This window comes from Entelurus aequoreus, linkage group LG22 (assembly GCF_033978785.1).
Source record: "Entelurus aequoreus isolate RoL-2023_Sb linkage group LG22, RoL_Eaeq_v1.1, whole genome shotgun sequence".
Lineage (NCBI taxonomy): Eukaryota > Metazoa > Chordata > Actinopteri > Syngnathiformes > Syngnathidae > Entelurus > Entelurus aequoreus.
Window position 1 is genome coordinate 35,851,029 of NC_084752.1, and position 12,500 is coordinate 35,863,528.

General features: G+C 38.8%; 1 protein-coding gene across 3 annotated transcripts in view; it reads right to left on the reverse strand.

Moving 5' to 3' along the window:
* ctnna2 (catenin (cadherin-associated protein), alpha 2) overlaps positions 1-12,500 on the reverse strand; it is a 960,302-nt gene that overhangs the window by 794,976 nt on the left and 152,826 nt on the right. The gene's annotated exons all lie outside the window — the stretch shown is intronic.

Consider the following 12,500-nt stretch of genomic DNA (forward strand, 5'->3'; position numbering starts at 1 on the left):
ACGGCACATCAGACTGTACCTCACGGCCGCGGCACAGTGGTTGAAAAACACTGAACTAGAAGACAAAAATAGAAAAATGTTTTATCACGCTGAGTTGCGATCTTTTACACACAAATAAACACATCTGACCATACAATGACATCACAATCCAATATGCGGAGATGGTCTAGTAAATGCTCCTCTTCTAGCCCTAGGGCAGTGCCTATAATAGGATGCTAAATGTGATACTGCCACGGTGAATGTGGTCAAGCAAAGAGCAAGGACCATACATCAGCCTCTCTCCTGATATCTCTTGCATATTTTAGATCTCTTTAAATTGTTTATAATGGCAACAAAGCGGCGCTCCAATCACATCTGATCTCATCTGAACGGGTGTTCCACCAGGGATGTGAGCACCCTTTGAGAAGAAAAGAGGAACATTTCTATCCACACAAAGTGCTGCCATGCACACCTGGGAAATAAAATGAAAATCAAGAGCTCATTTCCTGCAATCGGGTGCATTTTTACACTATAATTTAACTGGAGATGTATTCTCATCCACCATATACCTGTCTTTTTGACACACCATGTAACGTGTCCCCAGAATTTTGTTTATAGATACCGTATTTTTCGGACGATGAGCGGAATAATTCTGGTCGTGCTTACCGACCTCGGAGCAATTTTATTTGGTACATGGTGAAATGATAAGAGTGACCAGTAGATGGCAGTCACACATAAGAGATATGCCAGTAAACAACACCCAAACGTTAAATGTTCCATTGAGAATATAGAACATTACACACGGCGCTCAAAAATCTGTCAAAATGTTTTTAGTAAGACTTCGGTAAGCTATGAAGCCACACCACTGGATGGATTGTCGGCGCATTAAACATTATACACACACCATTATGGTGTGTGTATAAGGACTGCAAAATGGCACCTAGTAGCAGACATTAGCTGGTGTTTTGTTTCGCAATATTATGCAAAAGCAACTTTTCTTACCTTCTGGTACCTGCTGATGTGTATTTGGGATCTGCATAAGTACTGAAAATTTGTGCGCTACCGCCATTGTATTCTACAGTCGATAAACTTCTTCCTTTTCTCTACCTTCTTGTTATGGGACATTCATCCTCCACTGTTGCCATTTCTAATATAAAATAGTGTAAAGTTCTTACTTACATCTGTCAGTAGACTCACCATGAAAGCACTAAAACATACCGGTGTAGTGAGTTTATATTATTCACCCAAGGAACTTTAGTTATTAGAGGGCTCAGATCCCACATCAGGGCAAGGAAAAACTCAACCCAATGGGGTGACAATGAGAAACCTTGGAGGGGACCGCAGATGTGGGGACCCCCCCTGGGCGACCGGTGCAATGGACGTCGAGTGGATCTAACATAATAGTGTGAGAGTCCAGTCCATAGTGGATCTAACATAATAGTGTGAGAGTCCAGTCCATAATGGATCTAACATAATAATGAGAGTCCAGTCCATAGTGGATCTAACAAAATAATGAGAGTCCAGTCCATAGTGGATCTAAAAAAATAATGAGAGTCCGGTCCATAGTGGATCTAACAAAATAATGAGAGTCCAGTCCATAGTGGATCTAACATAATAGTGTGAGAGTCCAGTCCATAGTGGATCTAACATAATAGTGTGAGAGTCCAGTCCATAGTGGATCTAACATAATAGTGTGAGTCCAGTCCATAGTGGATCTAACATAATAGTGAGAGTCCAGTCCATAGTGGATCTAACATAATAGTGAGAGTCCAGTCCATAGTGGATCTAACATAATAGTGAGAGTCCAGTCCATAGTGGATCTAACATAATAGTGTGAGTCCAGTCCATAGTGGATCCAACATAATAGAGTGAGAGTCCAGTCCATAGTGGATCTAACATAATAGTGTGAGAGTCCAGTCCATAGTGGATCTAACATAATAGTGTGAGAGTCCAGTCCATAGTGGATCTAACATACTAGTGTGAGAGTCCAGTCCATAGTGGATCTAACATAATAGTGTGAGAGTCCAGTCCATAGTGGATCTAACATAATAGTGTGAGAGTCCAGTCCATAGTGGATCTAACATAATAGTGTGAGCGTCCAGTCCGTAGTGGATCTAACATAATAGTGTGAGTCCAGTCCATAGTGGGGCCAGCAGGAGCATCTTGAGCAGAGACTGATGGTCTGCAACTCAGTGCGGGGTTTAGGCAAGAGGAACGAGGCCAGCGGTCCACAAATTTTGTTCGGATCTGACCCGAAAATGAATGTTTAAAAACGCGTATATCCACAATTTTGCAAAAATTTCACATGCCTGCAACTGCAGATAGATCTTATCAGAACTAATCAAGTCTTCAAAAGTGAAACTTGACCACAAATACGAGTAGGTCATCGTGGCATGAGTGGCATTCAAAGCAGATTACCAAATGGCAAGTTTGGGTTAAAGGGGAGCTGCACTTTTTATGGAATGTTGCCTATCGTTCACAATCATTATGAGAGACAAGAACACACCTCTTTTTTTAAATTTTGTTAGGATTTTAAAGATGATAAAAAACGATTGAAATATAGGGCGAATGGGAGTCACCATTGTAGCCTTCAAAGTCTCTAAAAATACTTCAGAACCTTCCATCAACGTTTTATATACACACTGTAAGTATATATATAATGTAGTAACAGACACCTTCATAACAATATGTAATATGTACAATATATACACTGAAAGTATATATATAATGTAGTAACAGACACCTTCATAACAATATGTAATATGTACAATATACACACTGTAAGTATATATATAATGTAGTAACAGACACCTTCATAACAATATGTAATATGTACAATATACACACTGCAAGTATATATATAATGTAGTAACAGACACCTTCATAACAATATCTAATATGTACAATATATACACTGCAAGTATATATATAATGTAGTAACAGACACCTTCATAACAATATGTAATATGTACAATATACACACTGTAAGTATATATATATAATGTAGTAACAGACACCTTCATAACAATATGTAATATTTACAATATTTAAAGTATTTTGATCATTTTAATCATTTCCGGGACTGATTTATTCAGCGCATTGATTTCTGGTTTTTGTTCCTACTTCTGGAATCAAACTCGAGTGTTTTCTAGTCATATATATACAATATGTAATATGTACAATATACACAATGTAAGTATATATATATATAATGTAGTAACAGACACCTTCATAACAATATGTAATATGTACAATATACACACTGTAAGCAGATATATATATATATATATATATATATATATATATATATATATATATATATATATATATATATATATATATATATATATATATATATATATATATATATATATATATATATATATATATATATATATAATGTAGTAACAGACACCTTCATAACAATATGTAATATGTACATTATTTAAAATATTTTGATAATTTTAATCATTTCCCGGACTGATTTATTCCGTGCATTGATTTCTGTTGTGTTCCTACTTCCGGAATCAAACTCGAGTGTTTTCTAGTCATGGCAGACTTGGTAACAGACCACAAAGACGACTATTTTTGGACTAAAGAGGATTTACAACCTTATCTTTTTGAAGCTGAATATACTGCTGCTTATAGAAGCGAACACGAAGGAAAAATGAGACGTTGGAGCAAACAGGATCCGTTAGAGGGGGATGAAAGCCATTTTGACGCTATAAATATGGAAATTGCAGCCAAGCTATCTTGACATAAATGGATTGCTTACCCCAAATCAACTGTAAACATCACCAGCCAGCTGGACCAAACAGACAACTGTCCATGGAGTGAGTCACGTTAATATCGATCACGATACACGCCATGTGTGTTATTACAACTACAGTACATACACTGTCTGGCTAGCTGTGTACCAACAAAACATGAAATAATACTTTACAGATACTGTAATATGATTGTTCATGTTTTTCACTCAGTACAGATTGGTGTCCTATCACAGTGTTGTGTATTACAAACTCAAACGCGTTTTGCGTTGTTATAGAAGCTAGCTCATCTCTTGCCATAGTTAGCTTTTACGGCTAATACCGTAGCATGCCGATGTGTTAGTACGCTAGAAAAATAGTTCCTCAGTGTTCACTCTCACAATAACAATGTCGCTACAGTTTGGTTACTATACAGGTTACACAACGTCAATGAAGTATTTGATGGTTTTTGAATGAATTTTTAAAATGATGTAGAGGTAGAATTGATTGCTAACATTAGCTGCATTGCTAGCCACCTAGAACGAGACAATTTTTACTTGATAGAATGCACAAAATAAAAACTTTTGTCTTCTTGTCTCTCATAACGATTGTGAACGGCAGGGAAAATGTTAAGTATTGATGCAATTGCCCGCCAGCAATAGCCGCAAAATGCAATATCACGTTATCATGTTCCGTCATCTCATTCAGTGTGACAGACCACAAACACCTTTTCATAACATTCACACAATGTGTCCTTAGCACTTGTACAATAGAGAATATGCAGGTTCCATATCAAGCACACGCTCTATGCCAGGGGTCACCAACGCGGTGCCCGCGGGCACCAGGTCGCCCGTAAGGACTAGATGAGTAGCCCGCTGGCCTGTTCTAAAAATAGCTCAAATAGCAGCACTTACCAGTGAGCTGCCTCTATTTTTTAAATTGTATTTATTTACTAGCAAGCTGGTCTCGCTTTGCCCGACATTTTTAATTCTAAGAGAGACAAAACTCAAATAGAATTTGAAAATCCAAGAAAATATTTTAAAGACTTGGTCTTCACTTGTTTAAATAAATTCATACATTTTTTTACTTTTCTTCTTATAACTTTCAGAAAGACAATTTTAGAGAAAAAAATACAAACTTAAAAATGATTTTAGGATTTTTAAACACATATACCTTTTTACCTTTTAAATTCCTTCCTCTTCTTTCCTGACAATGTAAATTAATGTTCAAGTAAATTTATTTTTTTTATTGTAAAGAATGATAAATAAATTTTAATTTAATTCTTCATTTTGGCTTCTGTTTTTTCGAAGAAAAATATTTGTGAAATATTTCTTCAAACTTATTATGACTAAAATTCAAAAAAATTATTCTGGCAAATCTAGAAAATCTGTAAAATCAAATTTAAATCTTATTTCAAAGTCTTTTGAATTTCTTTTGAAATTTTTGTTCTGGAAAATCTAGAAGAAATAATGATTTGTCTTTGTTAGAAATATAGCTTGGTCCAATTTGTTATATAATCTAACAAAGTGCAGATTGGATTTTAACCTATTTAAAACATGTCATCAAAATTCTAAAATTAATCTTAATCAGGAAAAATTACTAATGATGTTCCATAAATTCTTTTTTTAATTTTTTCAAAAAGATTCGAATTCACTAGTTTTTCTCTTCTTTTTTTCGGTTGAATTTTTAATTTTAAAGAGTCGAAATTGACGATAAACTATGTTTCAAAATTTAATTGTCTTTTTTTTCCGTGTTTTCTCATCTTTTAAACCGTTCAATTAAGTGTAAATATCATGAATTATTAATAATAACAGAGTTAAAGGTCAATTGAGCAAATTGGCTATTTCTGGCAATTTATTTAAGTGTGTATCCAACTGGTAGCCCTTCGCATTAATCAGCACCCAAGAAGTAGCTCTTGGTTTCAAAAAGGTTGAGTCTATGCCATCACCCATGCTCCTGTGTGCTGGTCTGAACTTCAGCCCTCATATGACTCCAATAAAATAAGTGCAGAATATTGCAGAGCGGGGTTATATGACGTGTCTGCTGCCTCCAGCTGAGCACAAGCACACGATTCCGGCAGATGCTAAAGATCAGCTTTTAAACGCTCCAGTAACGTTGCTATAAATGCGCTCATGGAAAAATGGCCCGATGACATGGCGACTGGATGCTTGCTTGGCCCTGAGACGTAATGGAGCTGACAATGGCAAGTAATGGCCAAGGTGCAGGAAAAGATCCGTGAAAGTCTTTAAGGATCTTTACGTTTCAAGGACACGGGGAAAACACAGAACTATTCTTCGGGGCGCATCAGCATCGCAGCCTGAGAGCGCTGCAGTAGTATTTACACGCTTCAAGTCGTTATTAGTATCATTACTTAAAATACAATAAAACAAAACGATAGCACGTTTGACACTACAGGACCAGAACTAATGAAGTAACATTGCAAAGCGTGTGCCATCAATGAGAAAAGACTATTTGATTCATTTTCACTACTGCCCGGTGGAAGGAGTTAATGAGTTTTGGGTCAGTGTGCAAAGCGTTTGGAGTTTTACAGTCACTAGAAAATGACTTGAATTTAATTACAACGCACAGTCAACCCGGCACTTGTTCAATCTAGTCCCATCTCGTCATTGTCCTGTATCCTAATATTTCTGTCAACCCACCAGAACACGGTTCTAATAATAATACAAATGATGGAATCACCAAACTTGGAGGATGTTCATTCAAACAGGCCTTGCACAGAACTACAGTATCCATCTTCTTCCGCTTATCCGAGGTCTGGTAGCGGGGGCAGCAGCCTAAGCAGAGAAGTCCAGACTTCCCTCTCCCCAGCCACTTCGTCCAGCTCTTCCCGGGGGATCCCGAGGCATTCCCAGGCCAGCCGGGAGACATAGTCTTCCCAACGTGTCCTGGGTCTTCCCCTGGGTCGGACGTGCCCTAAACACCTCCCTAGGGAGGCGTTCGAGTGGCATCCTGACCAGATGCCCGAACCACCTCATCTGGCTCCTCTCCATGTGGAGGAGCAGCGGCTTTACTTTGAGCTCCCCCCAGATGGCGGAGCTTCTCACCCTATCTCTAAGGGAGAGCCCCGCCACCCGGCGGAAGAAACTCATTTGGGCCGCTTGTACCCGTGATCTTGTCCTTTCGGTCATAACCCAAAGCTCATGACCATAGGTGAGGATGGGAACGTAGATCGACCGGTAAATTGAGAGCTTTGCCTTCCGGCTCAACTCCTTCTTCACCACAACGGATCGATACAGCATCCGCATTACTGAAGACGCCGCATCGATCCGCCTGTCGATCTCACCATCCACTCTTCCCTCACTCGTGAACAAGACTCCCAGGTACTTGAACTCCTTGAGAATTACAGTATCATCATTTCAAATTGCAAATTTCTGGCTGAGAGTTGTATTGTTGGATCACGCACACTTAAAACATTGGAGAATCACTCAATTCTGAGGAAAAAAGTTATGGAACCACCCTGTAAATGTTCCTTTCCAAAGCCAGTCTGCAGTGTTCACACCTTGCAGAGCTGTTGCACCAGGTGGATTGACATGAATCATGGCTCCAACATGCCAATTGAAAAAGAGGAGATAATGATCAAACTTCTTAAAGGCCTACTGAAATGAATTGTTTTTATTTAAACGGGGATAGCAGATCTATTCCATGTGTCATACTTGATCATTTCGCGATATTGCCATATTTTTGCTGAAAGGATTTAGTAGAGAACAACGACAATAAAGATCGCAACTTTTGGTATCTGACAAAAAAAAGCCTTGCCCCTACCGGAAGTAGCGTGACGTAGTCAGTTGAACATTTCCGCAAAGTTCCCTATTGTTTACAGTGATGGCGGCCAGAAGTGAGAGCGATTCGGACCGAGAAAGCGACGATTTCCCCATTAATTTGAGCGAGGATGAAAGATTTGTGGATGAGGAAAGTGAGAGTGAAGGATTAGAGGGCAGTGGAAGCGATTCAGATAGGGAAGAAGCTGTGAGAGCCGGGTGGGACCTGATATTCAGCTGGGAATGACTACAACAGTAAATAAACACAAGACATATATATACTCTATTAGCCACAACACAAACAGGCTTATATTCAATATGCCACAAATTAATCCCGCATAAAAACACCTAGGTGTTTGTTATGCTAGCTCCTAGCTCCCGTCCATATAACCCGCCAATACAATTCAAACACCTGCACAACACACACAATCACTCAGCCCAAAGGACCGTTCACCTAACCCAAGGTTCATAAAGCTTATATATTTACCCAAAGTTACGTACGTGACACGCACGTACGGGCAAGCGATCAAATGTTTGGAAGCGCAGCTGCGTACTCACGGTACCGCGTCTGCGTCTGTGTATCCAAATCAAAGTAATCCTGGTCAGAGTCTGTGTTGTCCCAGTTCTCTACAGGCGTCTGTGTATCGAAGTCAAAGTCCTCCTGGTAAGAGTCTCTGCTGTCCGAGTTCTTCGATCTTGACTGCATCTTTCGGGAATGTAAACAACGAAACGCCGGCTGTGTTCTGTCGCTGACTTCCCTCGCCAAATACTCCGCTTCGCACCGACAACTTTCTTCTTTGCTTGCTCAGCTTCTTTCTCCATAATGCAATGAACAAATTGCAACAGATTGACCAACACAGATGTCCAGAATACTGTGGAATAATGAGATGAAAACAGAGCTAGTTTGTATTGGCTTCAATGGGGGAGCCATACCTCTGTTTCACTGGCTACGTCACACGCATACGTCATCATCCAAAGGAGTTTTCAACCGGAAGTTTAGCTGGAAATTTAAAATTGCACTTTATAAGTTAACCCGGCCGTATTGGCATGTGTTGCAATGTTAAGATTTCATCATTGATATATAAACTATCAGACTGCGTGGTCGGTAGTAGTGGCTTTCAGTAGGCCTTTAAAGGAGGTTCAACATCACGCAATGTTGCAAATCTGCACCAAGTACAAACAATTTTGGAAGGTTGGAAAAGGCAAGGATACTGGTAGTCCAAGGAAAACATCAAAGTGTCAGGACAGGAAAGGTAAAACAATCATGTCTTGGAAACAGAAAATGCACCGCAAAACAAATGTTCCAAAACTTGAATCACCGTCTGTGACCAGCACCATTTGAAGAAAATATTTTAGTGTTTAAAGACATGAAAACATAATTAATAGAACATACATAACCTAATTATCCTAATGAATCACTGTATATGGTTCAGTCCCAACAGTATTTAGTCACTAATATTTACATCTTGTGTTCATTTCACATCCACAGGTGTCACATTGATCAGTGTTATTATCTGCAGTTTATTTACAGTATTACCACATTACTTCAGTTCACTTCACACATTAGCTTTCTCGGAGAGCCCAGCCCTAACATGAGCCTTCCTTGCAAATTTATTTAACAAAATACCAAATGTAAACATTTCATTCTTTTCGCCAAAATAGGATATAAATTTATGAAAATAATTAAACATGTTTAGTATTGTTTACTCATGTTCGAAAATAGGAAATAATAATAATGTGAGGACACTGACATATTGCATGAAACAAGTGTGAAAATATTTACCTTCAAGATTGTTACACCACTGACAATAGTTTCAAGAGACTACATAAGAACTTAATATTACAAAATAGTATTATATGCAAATTTATTTCAAATAAATTGTTAACTGGAATCAATAATGCGACTCTTTGAATTTCTGTAATTTCATAATATATTTTCACGTGGCTTTTTATTTTTAGAAAAACCCATTTATATTTCGCAAAGCAATAATTGGTTAATATTTAAAACCTCATTATTAACAACCCTGTCTGCAACTGGAGTGGGTTATTTGGGCGGATCTTTCCTCTCGATGTCTACGGCAGTTGTCGATGTAAACAAAGGATGAAGTCCGTAAGGTTTGCTCACTTTCGGTTGACATCCAAAAGTACCAGTTAGTGAAAAGTTGGTTTTCCTTGCTTCAAGTTGTTTCATATGTTTTTGGCGTTTCGCATGTACTTCCAAAGCCTTGAAACCTCGTGATCCATAGTCAATATTATCATGACACCACGTGCACAAAACCTTTCTGGGACGATCGATTTTCCGAATAAAATCACCGAACAAAGTCGTAACTTCCTTCTTCCCAACAGTATCAGTGATTTCCCTTTCCATCCAGTCCCATCGAAACTTATTTTTGACATGTTTATCAATTTCTTTTACTCGTAAAGCGTCCTTTCTCTCGAGAAGCGACATCGTTTACATATGGAAAATGGCGGTAATAACCATTATGAATGATGACGTTATTAACATCATCATTCATAACAGATGTCCTGATTGGTCACAAGGAAAATATCGACCAATCAACTACGGCGTAATATAAACTACGTCTCGAATCTTGATTTAGGGTCGGGGAAAAAAACGGAAAAACGGGAGATAATTTTTTTTTTTCCCCCGAGATTAAAAAAGACGGAATTCCGACTTTAGACGGAAAAATCACATGCCTGCAAATCTGAATTTGGCAAGATGAAGATGTTAGAACTTTTGTTTGGTGGCGTTCTAAGGAGATTTATGAAGACGACTGCCTGAAGAAACCATTTCCACAGTCATTGATGCTATGGGGCTCCATGTCAGGTCATGGCCCTTTGGGACGTGGCTGACATCACATCTTCAATAAATGCACACGTTGACTTTGAAATTTTGGACACTTTTCTTGTTACATCGATTAAAAGGATTTTTGAAGATGATAATGCATCACGCTATCGAGCAAAACACGCAAAAATGTTCCTTGAAGAAAGATACATAAGATCAAAGTCATGGTCTGCAAATGGTCCATCCAAGGTGTGTTGGAGATGATTCATGACAACAGCAATCTGGGAAAGATTGATGAAGAGTTCTGCTTGTCCTCGTTAAGTCAGAGACTGCAAGCTGTTATAAAAGCCAGAGGTGGTGCAACAAAGTGTGTTGTAGTGTTTTTTTTAATTCCTTATGTGTTTCCTCAGAATTGAAAGATACCGTGATCTTATCACTCTGTTTGATCTCAAAATGCATCCAACAGTTGATAGTCTTGTGTTTTAGTGAAAGTTGCCATTTGAAATGACTTGAATGTTGTCTCATATATGAATTCTGTGTTTTCTCTACAAAATTACACAAATAAATGAACATCCCCCAAGGCTGGTGATTCCATATTTTTTTTCCAGCGGTTGTAATACAAACGACTGTTGTAAAAATGTATAATATTAATAATATTGATAGCTTGTATTGATTTAAAGGCCTACTGAAAGCCACTACAACCGACCACGCAGTCTGATAGTTTATATATCAATGATGAAATCTTAACATTGCAACACATGCCAATACGGCCGGGTTAACTTATAAAGTGCAATTTTAAATTTCCCGCTAAACTTCCGGTTGAAAACTCCTTTGGAAGATGACGTATGCGCGTGACGTAGCCAGTGAAACAGAGGTATGGCTCCCCCATTGAAGCCAATACGAAATAGCTCTATTTTCATCTCATTATTCCACAGTATTCTGGACATCTGTGTTGGTCAATCTGTTGCAATTTGTTCATTGCATTATGGAGAAAGAAGCTGAGCAAGCAAAGAAGAAAGTTGTCGGTGCGAAGCGGAGTATTTTGCGAGGGAAGTCAGCAACACAACACAGCCGGCGTTTCATTGTTTACATTCCCGAAAGATGCAGTCAAGATCGAAGAACTCGGACAACAGAGACTCTTACCAGGAGGACTTTGACTTCGATACACAGAAGCCTGTAGAGAACTGGGACAACACAGACTCTTACCAGGATTACTTTGATTTGGATACACAGACGCAGACGCGGTACCGTGAGTATGCAGCTGTGCTTCCAAACATTTGATCGCTTGCCCGTACGTGCGTGTCATGTACGTAACTTTGGGTAAATATATAAGCTTTATGAACCTTGGGTTAGGTGAACGGTACTTTGGGCTGAGTTATTGTGTGTGTTTTGCAGGTGTTTGAATTGTATTGGCGGGTTATATGGACGGGAGCTAGGAGCTAGCATAACAAACACCTAGGTGTTTTTATGCGGGATTAATTTGTGGCATATTAAATATAAGCCTGGTTGTGTTGTGGCTAATAGAGTATATATATGTCTTGTGTTTATTTACTGTTGTAGTCATTCCCAGCTGAATATCAGGTGCCACCCGCCTCTCACAGCATATTCCCTATCTGAATAGCTTCAACTCCCCACTAGTCCTTCACTTGCACTTTCCTCATCCACAAATCTTTCATCCTCGCTCAAATTAATGGGGAAATCGTCGCTTTCTCGGTCCGAATCGCTCTCACTTCTGGCCGCCATCACTGTAAACAATAGGGAACTTTGCGGAAATGTTCAACTGACTACGTCACGCTACTTCCGGTAGGGGCAAGGCTTTTTTTTGTCAGATACCAAAAGTTGCGATCTTTATCGTCGATGTTCTCTACTAAATCTTTTCAGCAAAAATATGGCAATATCGCGAAATGATCAAGTATGACACATAGAATAGATCTGCTATCCCCGTTTAAATATAAAAAAAACAATTCATTTCAGTAGGCCTTTAAACCTTTCAAGGGACTCAAAGACGCAAATGTCTTCCCCCCGAGTGGTGTTCCCAGTATTGCACTCTTCTAGAAGGACATGCCAGTTGTTCCTGGTACCTGCTGGAGTCATCTACCCAGCCTTAACTTGCCTCAACACTCCATGTTCTCTCACTTTCCTCCAGCCCCTTTGTCCGTAACATTTTAGTGGTTCAAAATTATTTTCACTTTTTGATAATAAAAGATGAAA